This window comes from Oncorhynchus mykiss, chromosome 14 (genome assembly GCF_013265735.2).
Source record: "Oncorhynchus mykiss isolate Arlee chromosome 14, USDA_OmykA_1.1, whole genome shotgun sequence".
Classification (NCBI taxonomy): domain Eukaryota; kingdom Metazoa; phylum Chordata; class Actinopteri; order Salmoniformes; family Salmonidae; genus Oncorhynchus; species Oncorhynchus mykiss.
In genome coordinates this window covers 26,243,617-26,258,232 of record NC_048578.1, presented here as the reverse complement: position 1 = coordinate 26,258,232, position 14,616 = coordinate 26,243,617, and positions in this window count along the sequence as shown.

The window sequence follows — 14,616 nt, the reverse complement described above, 5'->3', positions numbered from 1 at the left end:
CATAGTTGTCCTCTTCCCATGATGGATTGAGCTGATATACTGTTGCAGTGGAACAGTTATCGTTTCAGATGCCTTCTGTTGGAGGGCTTCCCTCAAGGTATCCTTTATGCTTACAAAACATATATCCATTGGCCACAGAAGTCATTTCAATGACTAGTTTTGATATACATTTGGTTGAGATGTCAACTAACGGAATTCAATATGAAATCAACAAAAAAATTCACCATGTCCTTGGATTTCGGTTCAAAGTTGGGTGAAAAACAGATGACATTCCTTTACCTTAATGACTTTTTGCAAATCCAATCAATTTTCCACGTTGATTCAATGTCATCAGATAGTTTTTTTATGACGTGGAAACAACGTTGATGCAACCAGTTCTTACCCAGTGGGATAATTCCATAGGAGAATGGAGGGGGCTTTTAATCAACACCACGAGGAAGTAAAATGACAGATATTGATTATCCTTCTGTTTACATTTAATCTCATGCGCCTCTGGACTCCTTACGGGCATCTTGTCGGTGTTGTTTTATTGTCCTGCTACTGTAACAAAGCCTGTCATAAAGAATAAGAACTCAAGGAGATAATGTGTTTTCCATTAGTTTCCAAAGGATGGCTGTAACGGTTCTCTTGATGTGAAGTAGAGGCGGACCAAAACGCAGCGTGGTGGTTATTCATTGTATTTTAATGAAGACACTATACATGAATAAACTAACGAAAACAAGAAACGTGAGAACTCAAAACAGCCCTATCTGGTGCAAACACAAAGACAGGAACAATCACCTACAAACACACAGTGAAACCCAGGCTACCTAAGTATGATTCTCAATCAGAGACAACTACTGACACCTGCCTCTGATTGAGAACCATACTAGGCCGAAACATAGAAATACCTAAATCATAGAAAAACAAACATAGACTGCCCACCCAACTCACGCCCTGACCATACTAAATAAATACAAAACAAAGGAAATAAAAGGTCAGAACGTGACAATGGCTATGATAAGACATAAGGCGAAATGTGATCATGTCTTGTGTTAATTCATTATTATCAACTTAAGGCAGCTCCGTTGGATTAGTACTTATAACCTTACCCCTGGGTAACCTCGGGTCCTACCTAGTGTCTTGTCTTTGGCTATGCTGGATTAAGTGATATGACATGCTATTCTATAAAATAATTTCTCCATGATTGACATTACCTGTGTAATGGTCGTAGTATGAAGGAGAGGACCAAAGCGCAGCATGGTAAGTGTTCATCTTGGTTTTTAATAAGAATAGTGAACACTGAAACAAAAACAATAAAAAGACAAATAAACAGTCCTGAACGGTGAAATAAAACACAGAACAGAAAATAATCACCCACAAGTCAAGGGTGAAAACAGGCTGCCTAAGTATGGTTCTCAATCAGGGACAACGATTGACAGCTGCCTCTGATTGAGAACCATAACAGGACAAACACAGAAATACCAACTCATAGAAAAACAAACATAGACAACCCACCCAACTCACGCCCTGAACATACTAAAACAAAGACAGAACAAAAGAACTAAGGTCAGAACGTGACAACCTGATTGAGCTAATCATGTAAATGTAATTAACTAGAGAGTCGGGGCACCATAAAATAATATTTATACAGCTGTTATCTTCCGAATAAACTCTTAAAGACCTAGTAATATTTTACATCAATACCAGTCAATGTTAATCGTCACCTTAATTCAGTCTCATCTGAAAGTTGTAAATTCTTGGTTATCTTCACGGACCCTGGCTAACAAGTTGAATCAGCAATACAAAATTGGGTTTAATTATTTATTTACTAAATACCTAACTAATCACACAGAATTACACATACACATAATTAATCATAACTTAGTTACAAATTACGACATAAAGGAAAACGTCCCTAGCGGGCGGATCAGATATGACAGCTTGTTACACAAAAGAAAAGGGGCTGGGTTTGAGTGAAAGAGCGGGAAGACTGAGGACCAAAGGAAGAAGCTGTGCTATCGTAAATACAGTATCTTATGCATTCTAAATTACTGCCCATTTGGAAAAGGAAACGCTTCAGTAGGTTGGTGGTAGATGGAAGGCCGTGTTGCCAAACCGAGTCCTTTGTCCTTTGAAGAATGTCTCTGGTGGTAAATTGGGTACGTTGTAGTAACGTTGTTGTGTGATAGACGGGATACTCTGTCTGTTCCCTCGTTTGCAGCTGCTGTTGCTAACTCAACAGCTAGGAGGTATCACTTCTGTAGTGAATAAGAGATCAAAGTTCATACCATTCGCAACCAAAGCTCACTCTGATGTTGGCTTCGTTCTGTAGTTATTATATGAACCATTCTGACATGGGACCGTCGGCCTCACATCCTCATCAAGGCTTTATATAGTGGAGCGAGAAGGGTGTGTCTGAAAAGTATATAACCCATGTCTCTTCACAGCCACTGATTGAGCAGAGCCCGAACCTTATGAAAACCCAATTCTCACATTTTAGAAGCTAAAATCACATTTCATCCCATCACGAATAATTCCATATTCAAACATTTAAATTGAACAACAATTCCATGGGAATCCGATAACTCTGATGTGTAAACTTTACACTGTAGAGTTTATGTCATCTTATCCTTGATGAGAATGTCTCAGATGACAACTGAACTGATATCATATTCATTAAGTACCACCGCATATGTTCAATTGGTCAGAATACCAGAATATAGTTCATTTCCCCCCACCTTCTGATGTTCCCAGAATCTCTATGTTAACCAAGGGGTTTGAAATGTAACATCAGTAGGGTAGAGAGAGGAAAAAGGGGGGAAGAGGTATTTATGACTGTCATAAACCTACCCCCAGGCCAACGTCATGACACTAGTGTACATGCTGATAGTAATAACTGTTGAATATGTTCAAGGCCTGGGTATGTAAATGAGAAAGGAAAAGCCAATGGGGAGCACAATTAGCGCCTCGATGGGGTAACCCTTCAGGACAGGGTGCGGTACATGGAGAGGGGCCGACTACGTGAACGTGACACTAATTTGTTTTTGTGCGGTGGGTTCAACCATCCTACAGCACTTAAAACCCTACTGGGACATGTTTTACCCGCAGGCTACATCACAAACAACTCCTCCCAGTTACAGACAACCTGAAAACTACTCTGACGAACACTCCAAAAAGCTCTCGGGTTCTGTGACATGGAGGTTTCTCATACTAGAGCTACAGACTGTTACCAAGCCAGAGACACGGGAGGTTGAGTTTTACAACTCTACTAACATGCCATGCCAACCACTTAGACAGGGCTACAATTGTCGGACAAAAAAGACATTCAGGATTGTAGAACTTGATGTTAGAAGGTCTACTTTCTAGGGGAGACTATATTGGATGGTTCGATTTTCTTTTAATAACAGCCTCTACAAACATATGCTAAGAAGTGATAGGGGTAATCATGCAATGTTTGTAAATATATATATATATATATATATGTTTTTTTGCCAAATCACTTATAAGTAGATTGGTATTGTTTGTTTAAGTAATACTAAAACATGTATTCATTTTGCTAATGCTCAACGGCTATCATCTTTCAAATTAAATGTATTTCTTTAGCAGGACTATGCAATCACAGAGGGGATTTGATTAGGATAATGCGGATAGAATGTTTTATCATACCTTGGCCTGTGGGACAGTGATTAACCTTTGATAGACTCAAGTTTGTCACTCTGGGGTTCTAGACAGTAGAACCATTCCAAATTCCTGACAAATCTTTAGTAAGACTAGCAGTACCAACGTTTTATCCCTGCAGATGTCTTTAACCAAGACTAAGGAGATGATTGTGGACTACAGGAAAAGGAGCACCGAGCACGTCCCCATTCTCATCGACGGGGCTGTAGTGGAGCAGGTTGAGAGCTTCAAATTCCTTGGTGTCCACATCAACAACAAACTAGATCGGTCCAAACACACCGAGACAGTCGTGAAGAGGGCACGACAAAGCCTATTCCCCCTCAGGAAACAAAAAAGATTTGGCATGTGTCCTGAGATCCTCAAAAGGTTTTACAGCTGCAACATCGAGAGCATCCTGACCGGTTGCATCACTGCCTGTTACAGCAATTGCTAGGCATCCGACCGCAAGGCACTTCAGAGGGTTGTGCATACGGCCCAGTACATCACTGGGGCTATTTGCATTGTGTGCCCCCTCCCAACCCCTCTTTTATGCTGCTGCTACTCTCTGTTTATCTTATATGTATAGTCACTTTAACTATACATTCATGTACATACTACCTAAATGGCCCGGCCAACCAGTGCTCCCGCACATTGGCTAACCGGGCTATCTGCATTGTGTCCCACCACCCGCCAAACCCTCTTTTTACGCTTCTGCTACTCTCTGTTCATCATATATGCATAGTCACTTTAACAATACCTACATGTACATACTACCTCAATAAGCCTGACTAACAGGTGTCTGTATATAGCCTTGCTACTCTTTTTTCAAATGTCTTTTTACTGTTGTTTTATTTCTTTACTTACCTACACGCACACACACACACACACACACACACAGACACACACACACACACACACACACACACACACACACACACACACACACACACACACACACACACACACACACACACACACACACACACACACACACACACACACACACACACACATACACACACACACACACACACACACACACACACACATACCTTTTTTTTCCCGCACCATTGATTAGAGCCTGTAAGTAAGCATTTCACTGTTGTATTCGGCGCAGGTGACAAATTAACTTTGATTTGATTTGATTAGTCAGACTGTAGCCGTATAGAAGTGTTATCCCAGCAGATGTCTTTAGTTAGACTGTAGCAGTACAGAAGTGTTATTCCGGCAGATGTCTTTAGTTAGACTGTAGCAGTACAGAAGTGTTATCCCAGCAGATGTCTTTAGTTAGACTGTAGCAGTACAGAAGTGTTATCCCAGCAGATGTCTTTAGTTAGACTGTAGCAGTACAGTAGTGTTATCCCAGCAGATGTCTTTAGTTAGACTGTAGCAGTACAGAAGTGTTATCCCTGCAGATGTCTTTAGTTAGACTGTAGCAGTACAGAAGTGTTATCCCAGCAGATGTCTTTAGTTAGACTAGACTGTAGCAGTACAGAAGTGTTATCCCAGCAGATGTCTTTAGTTAGACTGTAGCAGTACAGAAGTGTTATCCCAGCAGATGTCTTTAGTTAGACTGTAGCAGTACAGTAGTGTTATCCCAGCAGATGTCTTTAGTTAGACTGTAGCAGTACAGAAGTGTTCTCCTAGCAAATGTCTTCTCAAAACACCACTTCAATAGAGGGAATGAAAGGGACAGGGATCAATGCTGATACAAATGAAAATAGTAGGATGGTGTGTGTGTGTGTGTGTGTGTGTGTGTGTGTGTGTGTGTGTGTGTGTGTGTGTGTGTGTGTGTGTGTGTGTGTGTGCGCGCACGTGCGTGCGTGCGCACATATTTGAGAGAGAGAGTGTAAGTGAGAGTGTGTGTAACAGAGACTGCACATGTATGTGTGTGTGTCATGCTCTGCGCATTCTCGTTCCTAGGCGCACTTCCGAACAAGATGGTCTTTCTTATGAGGAATCGTAGACAATGCGTTTAAACTCCACTGGGACACTCCATGATTTAAGACTCAGGAATGCTGCCAGGTTCCGCCAATAAAAAAGTAAAAACATATTATTAACATCAGAAGCATGCAATGTTTTATTCTCCTTTTATCCCTCTCCTCCTCACTTGGTAGCTTCATTACCCCTCTCCTCTCCTCTTTGTACCCAGCTAACAAAAAACATTCCCACAACTTTAGAGAATGTTCCCTTATGAATCGAATTTGTTCATTAACCAAACGTTTACATAGGAATGTTATTGTGATGTGCCTGGAATGTTTTCCAAGAGACCATTCCCTTAATATCATATCGAACTTACCCAGAACATTGTTACCATGTTCTCAGAAGTTAAGATATTGTTCTTGACAAGTTTCATGGGAACGTTGCAGGAACATTTTTGTCCAGCTTTCTGTCGCCCAGGATAACATTCCATCCACGTTCCACCAAACATACACAGACCATGGTTGTCGTCTTCTCTGAACAAAAGATATTAATGCTCTAGACATTTTTTATGGAACCTTTGCAAGATCATTCATGTGTCCAGCTTGCTGTGGGTTAGGATAATATTCCAGGATAATCTGTTTTGTTTTTGCATTGAATGCGTCTCAATCCAACTCATCCGCCTAACCTTGGAAATCAGCCTTTTCACAGAATCGTTTGTAACGTCCAAACAGTTTGGCCTACAAACTATTATGAACCCTCTATGGAAAGATGAAACTCTCACGATGGTGTTACCTGTTTTGCTCTACGACCCCCACAAGTGTCTTGGGACTTGTCTGAAGTTGGTACAGCCAATCTGCCAACTTCTGTCTGTAGCGTCTGAACAGTTTGGGCTACACACTAATATGACCCCTCTGTGGAACGACTCTCACGAACACAGACATGTCGGTTGTTTTGCTCTTGGATGTCCACAGACCTCACAAGATTAGTCTGAAAATCCTGTTTAGTGAAAAAAATAAGGGGTAAAATACATTTCCTTTTCTTTCTTAAATCTCTCAGATATAGTATTGACACCTCCGAACAAACTTTCTTTAGTTTTTTGGGGGTGGGGTTGGGGTTATCTGTTGTTCCATGTGGTGAATCTGTTATTCAATGCGTTTGTATGGGCTAAGAAAGTCCAAATAACATTTTTCATCAACCTTTTTTATACCTTAATATTCAAAATCAAATATCAAAGTGATCCTTGGTATGACCTTCATACAACATTTCCATTTAGCTTCGTAGATGAACATGCACATCGTAATCATGTATTCCGAAGTGTGAAATGCGGAAATTGAAAGCACTATGTTAAAAGCACTGTGTGTGAGTATCCCTAACCTTACCAACTGACAAAGAGCTATGAATGGATCAGTGGTTCACCAAGTCAGGGACTTGATTGGGTCGGGCAGCAGTAACAAGGCGTGGTGTATAATGACATTGTTGGGGAGGCAGGATGCTTCTTCGGTTCCATCAGGCGACGACGTCCTGACAACTCATGCACAGAAATGTTCTTGCAAAGTTCCCATGCAACGTGTCTAGTTGAAACATGAATAAATTATGTTCTGAGTACATGTTAAGCATGTTCCGTGTATGTTTGGTGGGACGTTGATGGAACATTCTCCTAATCATTAGAGAACTGGACACATGAACGTTCTTGCAACTTCCCATTGAAATGTGTCTCGAATATTAATATTGTATATTCTGATAGCATGGTACCACGTTCTGGGTATGTTCTGTTTCACATTAAGGGGATGTTCTCCTAACTCTAACGGCAAAACCATGTTAAAACGGTTCATTTTTCTAACACACACCGAACAAAAAGCTAAACACAACATGCAACAATTTCAACGTTTTTTTAAATTTTTTTTAAGGAAATCAGTCAATTGAAATAAATAAATTAGACCCTAATCTATGGATTTCACATGACTGGGTAGGGGCGCAGACATGGGTCCACCCACTTGGTATGTCATGCCCTGATCTGTTTCACCTGTTCCTATGATTGTCTCCACCCCCTCCATGTGTCGCTTATTTTCCCCAGTGTATTTATCCCTGTGTTTCCTGTCTCTCTGTGCCAGTTCATCTTGTATGTTTAGTTAAGTCAACCAGCGTGGTTTTCCCCGTACTCCTTTTCTATTCTTTTTTTTGGCTAGTCCTTCACAGTTTTGACCACTGCCTGGACTACTTTTCCACTTGCCTGATACTTTTGCTTGTACATGACCTTTATCTTGTCTATCCCTTTTTGGATGAATAAACATTGTAAGACTCCAACCATCTGCCTCCTGTGTCTGCATCTGGGTCTCGCCTTGTGCAATGATATGGGAGCCAGGCCCACCTCCTGGGGAGCCAGGTCCAGCCAATCAGAATGTTTTTTTCCCCACAAAAGGGATTTATTACAGAAGGAAATACACCTCAGTTTCATTAGCTGTCTGGGTGGCTGGCCTCAGACAATCCCACAGGTGAAGAAGCCAGATGTGGAGGTCCTGCACATTTTAGAGTGCCATTTTATTGTCCCCAGCACAAGGTCCACCTGTGTAATGATCATGCTGTTTAATCAGCTTCTTGATATGCCACACCTGTCAGATGGGTGGATTATCTTGCCAAAGGAGAAATGCTCACTTACAGGGATAGAAACACATTTGTGCACATCATATGAGAGAAATAAGCTTTTTGTACGTATGGAACATTTCTGGGATCTTTTATTTCAGATCATGAAACATGGGACCAACACTTTGTATGTTGCGTTTTATATTTTTGTTCAGTATAGGTAGAATGTTCCCTTCACTAACAGAAAACTAGACACAAACATTAAGGGAACATTACTTGTAACATTGCAAAAACGTTCTCGCTCCCTAGAATTGTTAGATGGGTAGCTTTATTACTTCTCTCCTTCCCTTCTGCTCTCCTCCCCTCCGCTCTTCTCTCCTCCCCTCTTCTCTCCTCTTGGTACCTCTATTACCCCTACCTTACCCACCTTTCCCTTTTTGTGTGGAATTTCAGATCATTCTAACCCTAACCCTAACCCAATGTATATGCATATGAGGGATGGATGGTTTACAATTGACCATAATCATACAATGTTTTCATTTCAATGTAGTAGTATTTTCTGCAAACCTAGTACTATATTACATATTGATTTTAATTAAACACAGTATTTCAATATTACATTATTAGATATTGCACAGCAAGGAATCCATATTGTCTCATCAGATTATCATTGAGACGCGTGTAACATAATAAGATTATTAGGTTGAATTGAATCAGGTTAGTTAATACAATTTGTCGGGGTAGGACCATCAGCCCATACTGTTATTCATCATTCATCATTTACTTGAGACCCACTTTTAGATCTTTTTTATCTGGGTCTGGGAAGCCATCCCCAGTTCTCCAAGGTCTTTCTTCTTCATGGTGGTTCAACAAATCTCTGAGACCCCTGAAATGGAATGCCTCCAACGGAGCAGATCTACAGGACGCTAGGGAAGAGTAGCCTGCTGTGCCAAACTACTTCATGGCATTATTCTTAATGACGTCTCATCTGCATCCGCCCTCTCAACGGACACAAATCATCCATGGCTTTAAACAGAGGTTTAAGACGATTCATTGTTAAACGGTCCCATTGGGAACAGAAAAGTACTGCTTTTTCATAGTGCTTTTATATTTTTGATGAAGGGTATGAAAAAAGAATATGAAAAAAGAATATGAAAAAAAGCCTTGTTGACAGCAGCTATTATTCTTCATTTGCTGGTACAGTTTGTACTAGTCTTGTAGTAGCAGACCTACACATTTAGCTTGTCAAACATAGCATGGATCATTATGCATTAGCCATGATTGGAGAGTCCTTAAAAAAAAGTAACGATTCTTTCTTTTGATTATGCATTGTCTTCAGAGGAAGAGACAAAAGCCTCCAGGCAAGTTTGACGATTGAGAGGGGTAAACCACAGTTCAGAGACACTTCTAAAGTTGTTTGAAACATTTCTATTTAAGGGGTTTGAATAAAGTTTTGACATATGTCTTAAAAGGTTTAGCAGGAAAAATGTTTAGTAAGTGACAGTCAGACATGCTGCCAGCTAAACTAACTGTTGACTAAGGTCACCACTTCATCTCAATGATGAGGTGAGCATGGACAAAGTTGCATTCTCATCAAAGGGAGGGAAGCTCAGAGACCATGGTATCAAAGGTTGCCATTTAGCATTTCATCCAAACCAAGCATGTATGCTATCTCTCGCTCATCACCACTAGCCAAATGTTAATGCACTCCCGGGCGAGAGTGCATGTGTTAGTCCCCTGCACAATGGTGTTGGAAGAGGCCACCATCTCCCCAGAAGGACCCACAGATACATAATTGACCTGCATAAAAGCCATCTCCCTCATTCCAGATCAAGCAGAGTGCCGTGGCTGCGTTGCCCGTGGTTACCAGGGCTGTTGTGCAGGGGTCAGAGTCTGTTAGCAGGCCAGATTGGCAGCAAAGGTACAGTGAGAGCTCTCTCTGGATTGTGAGAGCCGCGGTCATTCGTTCTCGACGTGGCATTTGCACTGAGAGATTAAATCCTGCTTTGGTACACTGGACATTACTAGGAGTGTAATTTCCATTGGTGTAATGACAGTGGCAATAATAACCAAACTGCCTGTTATAATCACAGTCACACCAGTGGATGGTGATAAGCTTAGCGAGAAACTGATAGAATAGGCAAAATGTTGAAAGGGTATTCTTGAACTGAATGTGTTTTCTTCACAGTTTATTTGTGTATACCACTGCGTGGCTTGGCCTACATTTATAACGTAATCGTACACACTTCAATCGTTTGCATTTTCTGTGTGCTTCCATGTGTCTGGTTGAGATGGCTACAAACAAGAAGTCCAAATGAAGCCTTTCACACACTCACACTCACGCACACACATGCACACACACACACACACACATACACTCTGCCACTCTTTCTTTCTTAACCTGACAAAGGCATAGACATCACATTAATGTGATGCCCATCACCCATCCATTTCTCCAGAGTCCCCAGAGTGGGAATGAACTCGTTAATCCATGTTCAACTGGTCCCTTTCCCTGTGTCCATTCTCTCCTCAAAATGCACCGATTACTACAGGTGTATAGAACTTAGCGTGACATTTTTACTTGCAAGCCCTTAACCAACAATGCAGTCAGAGAAATAGAGTTAATAAAATATTTACTAAATAAACTAAAGTCAAAATAATCTAATCAATCAAGAAATGTACATAACCATAACGAGGCTAACTACAGGAGATATCAGTAGGAAGTCAATGTGCGGGGTACAGGTTAGTCAAGGTCATTTGTAAAGTGACAATGCACAGAAAATAAGCAGCAAGGATAATTTATTTGTATTTTTATATTGAACCTTTATTTAACTAGGCAAGTCAGCTAAGAACAAATTCTTATTTACAATTACGTCCTACACTGGCCAAACCCGGACGAAGCTGGGCCAATTGTGCGCCGCCCTATGGGACTCCTAATCACGGGGCGGTTGTGATACAGCCTAGATTCGAACCAGGATGTCTGCAGTGACGCCTCAAACACTGAGATGTAGTGCCTTAACCCGCTGCGTCACTTGGGAGCCCCCCGAGTAGCAGCAGTGTAAAAACAAAAAGGGGAGGTAAATGTAAATAGTCCAGCTGGCTATTTGATGAATTGTTCAGCAGTCTTATGGCTTGGGGATTGAAGCTGTTAATGAGCCTTTTGGTCCTAGACTTGGAGCTCTGGTACCGCTTCCCATGCAGTAGCAGAGAGAACAGTCAATGGATTTGGTGACTGGAGTCTTAGACAATTTTTTGGGCCTTCCTCTGACACCGCATAGTATATAGGTCCTGGATGTCAGGAAGCTCGGCCCCAGTGATGTACTGGGCCATACGCACTACCCTCTGTAGCGCCTTACGGTCAGATGCCGAGCAGTTGCCATACCAGGCGGTGATGCAAACGGTCAAGATGCTCTCGGTGGTGCAGATCTGGAACTTTTTAAGGATCTGGGGACCCATGCCTAATCTTTTCAGTCACTGTCTTGGTGTGTTTGGATCATGATAGTTTGTTGGTGATGTGGACACCAAGGTACTTTAAACTCTACACCCGCTCCACTTCAGTCCCGTCAATGTTAAGGGGGGCCTGTTCGGCCCTCCTTTTCCTATAGTCCATGATCAGCTCCTTTGTCTTAATCACATTGAGAGAGAGGCTGTTGTCCTGGCACCACACTGCCAGATATCTGACCTCCGCCTTATAGGCTGGCTCATCATTGTCGGTGATCAGACCTACCATTGTTGTGTCATCAACAAACTTAATAATGTTGTGTTGAAGTCATACTTGGCCACGCAGTCATGGGTGAACAGGGAGTACAGGAGGGACCTAAGCATGCACCCTTGAGGGGACCCAGTTTTGAGGTTAAGCATGGCAGATATGTTGTTTCCTACCCTTACCACCTGGAGGGGGCCCAACAGGAAGTCCAGGATCCATTTGCAGAGGGAGGTGTTTAGTCCCAGGGTCCTTAGCTTAGTGATGAGCTTTGTGGGCAATATGGTGTTGAACGCTGAGCTGTAGTCAATGAACAGCATTCTCACATAGGTGTTCCTTTTGTCCGGGTGGGAAAGTTCAGTGTGGAGTGCGATAGAGATTGCGTCATCTGCGGATCTGTTGTGGCGGTATGAGAATTGGAGTGGGTCTAGGGTTTCTGGCATGATGGTGTTGATGTAAGCCATAGCCAGCCTTTCAAAGCACTTCATGGCTACTGACGTGAGTGCTACGGGCGGTAATAATTTATGCAGGTAACATTCGCTTTCTTGGGCACAGGGACTATGGTGGCCTGTTTGAAACATGTAGGTATTACAGACACGTCCAGGGAGAGGTTGAAAATGTTCATGAAGACACTTGCCAGTTGGTCTGCAGATGCTCTGAGTTCACATCCTGGTAATCGGTTTGGCCCCATGGCTTTGTTAATGTTGACCTGTTTGAAGGTCTTGCTCACATCGACTACAGAGAGCGTGATCACACAGTCGTATGGAACAGCTGGTGCTCTCATACACGCTTCAGTGTTGTTTGTCTCAAAGCGAGCATAAAAGTTATTTAGCTCGTCTGTTAGGCTCGCGTCACTGGGCAGCTCGCGGCTGGGTTTCCCTTTGTAGTCCATAACAGTTTTCAAGCTCTGCCACATCCAACGTTAGAGCCGGTGTAGTAGGATTCAATCTTAGTCCTTTATTGATGCTTTGCCTGTTTGATGGTTTGTCTGAGGGCATAGGAGGATTTCTTGAAAGTGGCAGCTCTAGCCTTTAGCTCGGTGCGGATGTTGCCTGTAATCAATCACTTCTGGTTGGGAAATGTACATATGGTCACTGTGGGGATGACGTCGTCGATGCACTTATTGATGAAGCCGGTGACTGAGGCGGTATACTTCTCAATGCCATTGGATGAATCCTGGAACATATTCCAGTCTGTGCTATTCAGACAGTCGTGTAGCGTAGCATCCGCGTCATCTGACCACTTCCGTATTGAGCGAGTCACTGGTACTTCCTCATATAGTTTTTGCTTGTGAGCAGGAATCAGGAGAATGGAGTTTAGGTCAGATTTGCCAAATGGAGGGCAAGGGAGAGCTTTGTATGCAACTCTGCATGTGGAGTAAAGATGGTCTTGAGTTTTTTTCCTCTGGTGGCACTTGTGACATGCTGGTTGAAATGATTATTTAAGTTTGCCTGCATTAACGTCCCCGGCCTCTAGGAGCGCCACTTCTGGATGAGCACTTTCTTGTTTGCTTATTCGCCTTATACAGCTCGTTGAGTGCGGTCTTAGTGCCAGCATCAGTTTGTGGTGGTAAATAGACGGCTACGAATAATTTAGATGTGAACTCTCTTGGTAGATAGTGTGGTCTACAGCTTATCATGAGGTATTCTACCTCAAGCGAGCAATACCTTGAGACTCCTTTAATATTGGACATTGCGCACCAGCAGTTATTGACAAATAGTCACACACTCCCACCTCTCGTCTTACCAGACATAGCTGCTCTGTCCTGCCGAAACAAGGACAAGCCAGCCAATCAGCCAAGTCTCGGTGAAACATAAGATATTACAGTTTTTAATGTCCCGTTGGTAGGATAGTCATAATCCTAGATCATCGAATTTGTTTTCCAACGATTGCACGTTGATCAATAATACCGAGGGTAGTGGTAGTTTACTCACTTGCCGACAAATTCTCACAAGGCTGCCAGACCTCCGCCCACTGTATTTCCATCTTTTCTTCACACGAATTACGGGGATTTGGGCCTGGTCTCCGGGAAGCAGTACATCCTTTGCGTCAGACTCATTAAAGAAGAAATCTTTATCCAATTCGAGGTGAGTAGCGCTGTTCTGATGTCCAGAAGCTATTTTCGGTCATAAGTGACGTTAGTAGCAACATTATGCACAAAATGAGTTGCAAAAAATTTGAGCCCATAAAACGGCAGCCATCCCCTCCGGCGCCATTATATAGTCAGCTTCTTGTGTTGTAGCCATGGCACAGTGATTCACTCAGACTCAACTCATTGTGTGTGTGTGTGTGTGTGTGTGTGTGTGTGTGTGTGTGTGTGTGTGTGTGTGTGTGTGACTAGAAGGGGAAGCTTTCAACCTGATCTAACTATGGCTGCATGCATTCTGAAGCGTTCATCTGCCATTACCATCATGTGGAATTGAGCTTTTTCATTTGCGGACTGTCAGTCTTAACAGAGAAAAAAAAGGTCCATAATGATTCTGTCTGCCTCATGTAAACATACAGTCTTGGGTTTCTGTTCATTTTATCTTACATTGTTCTGATACCTTGACTCACACAGAGGGGGCGGATGCTGACTCACTTGCCATTACAGTCTGTTGCAATATGTTGTTAATTTTACGTCAGCAATAAGATGACCCCTACACAGACCTTGTTTCTAATCTCACATACAGTATACAGTACAGTGCTGTACATCTTGTTCTTTAATTGTGATGTGTACAGCTAAGACATATGGTTGTAAGTCAGAGTAAAACTATAGAGTGAAATCACAC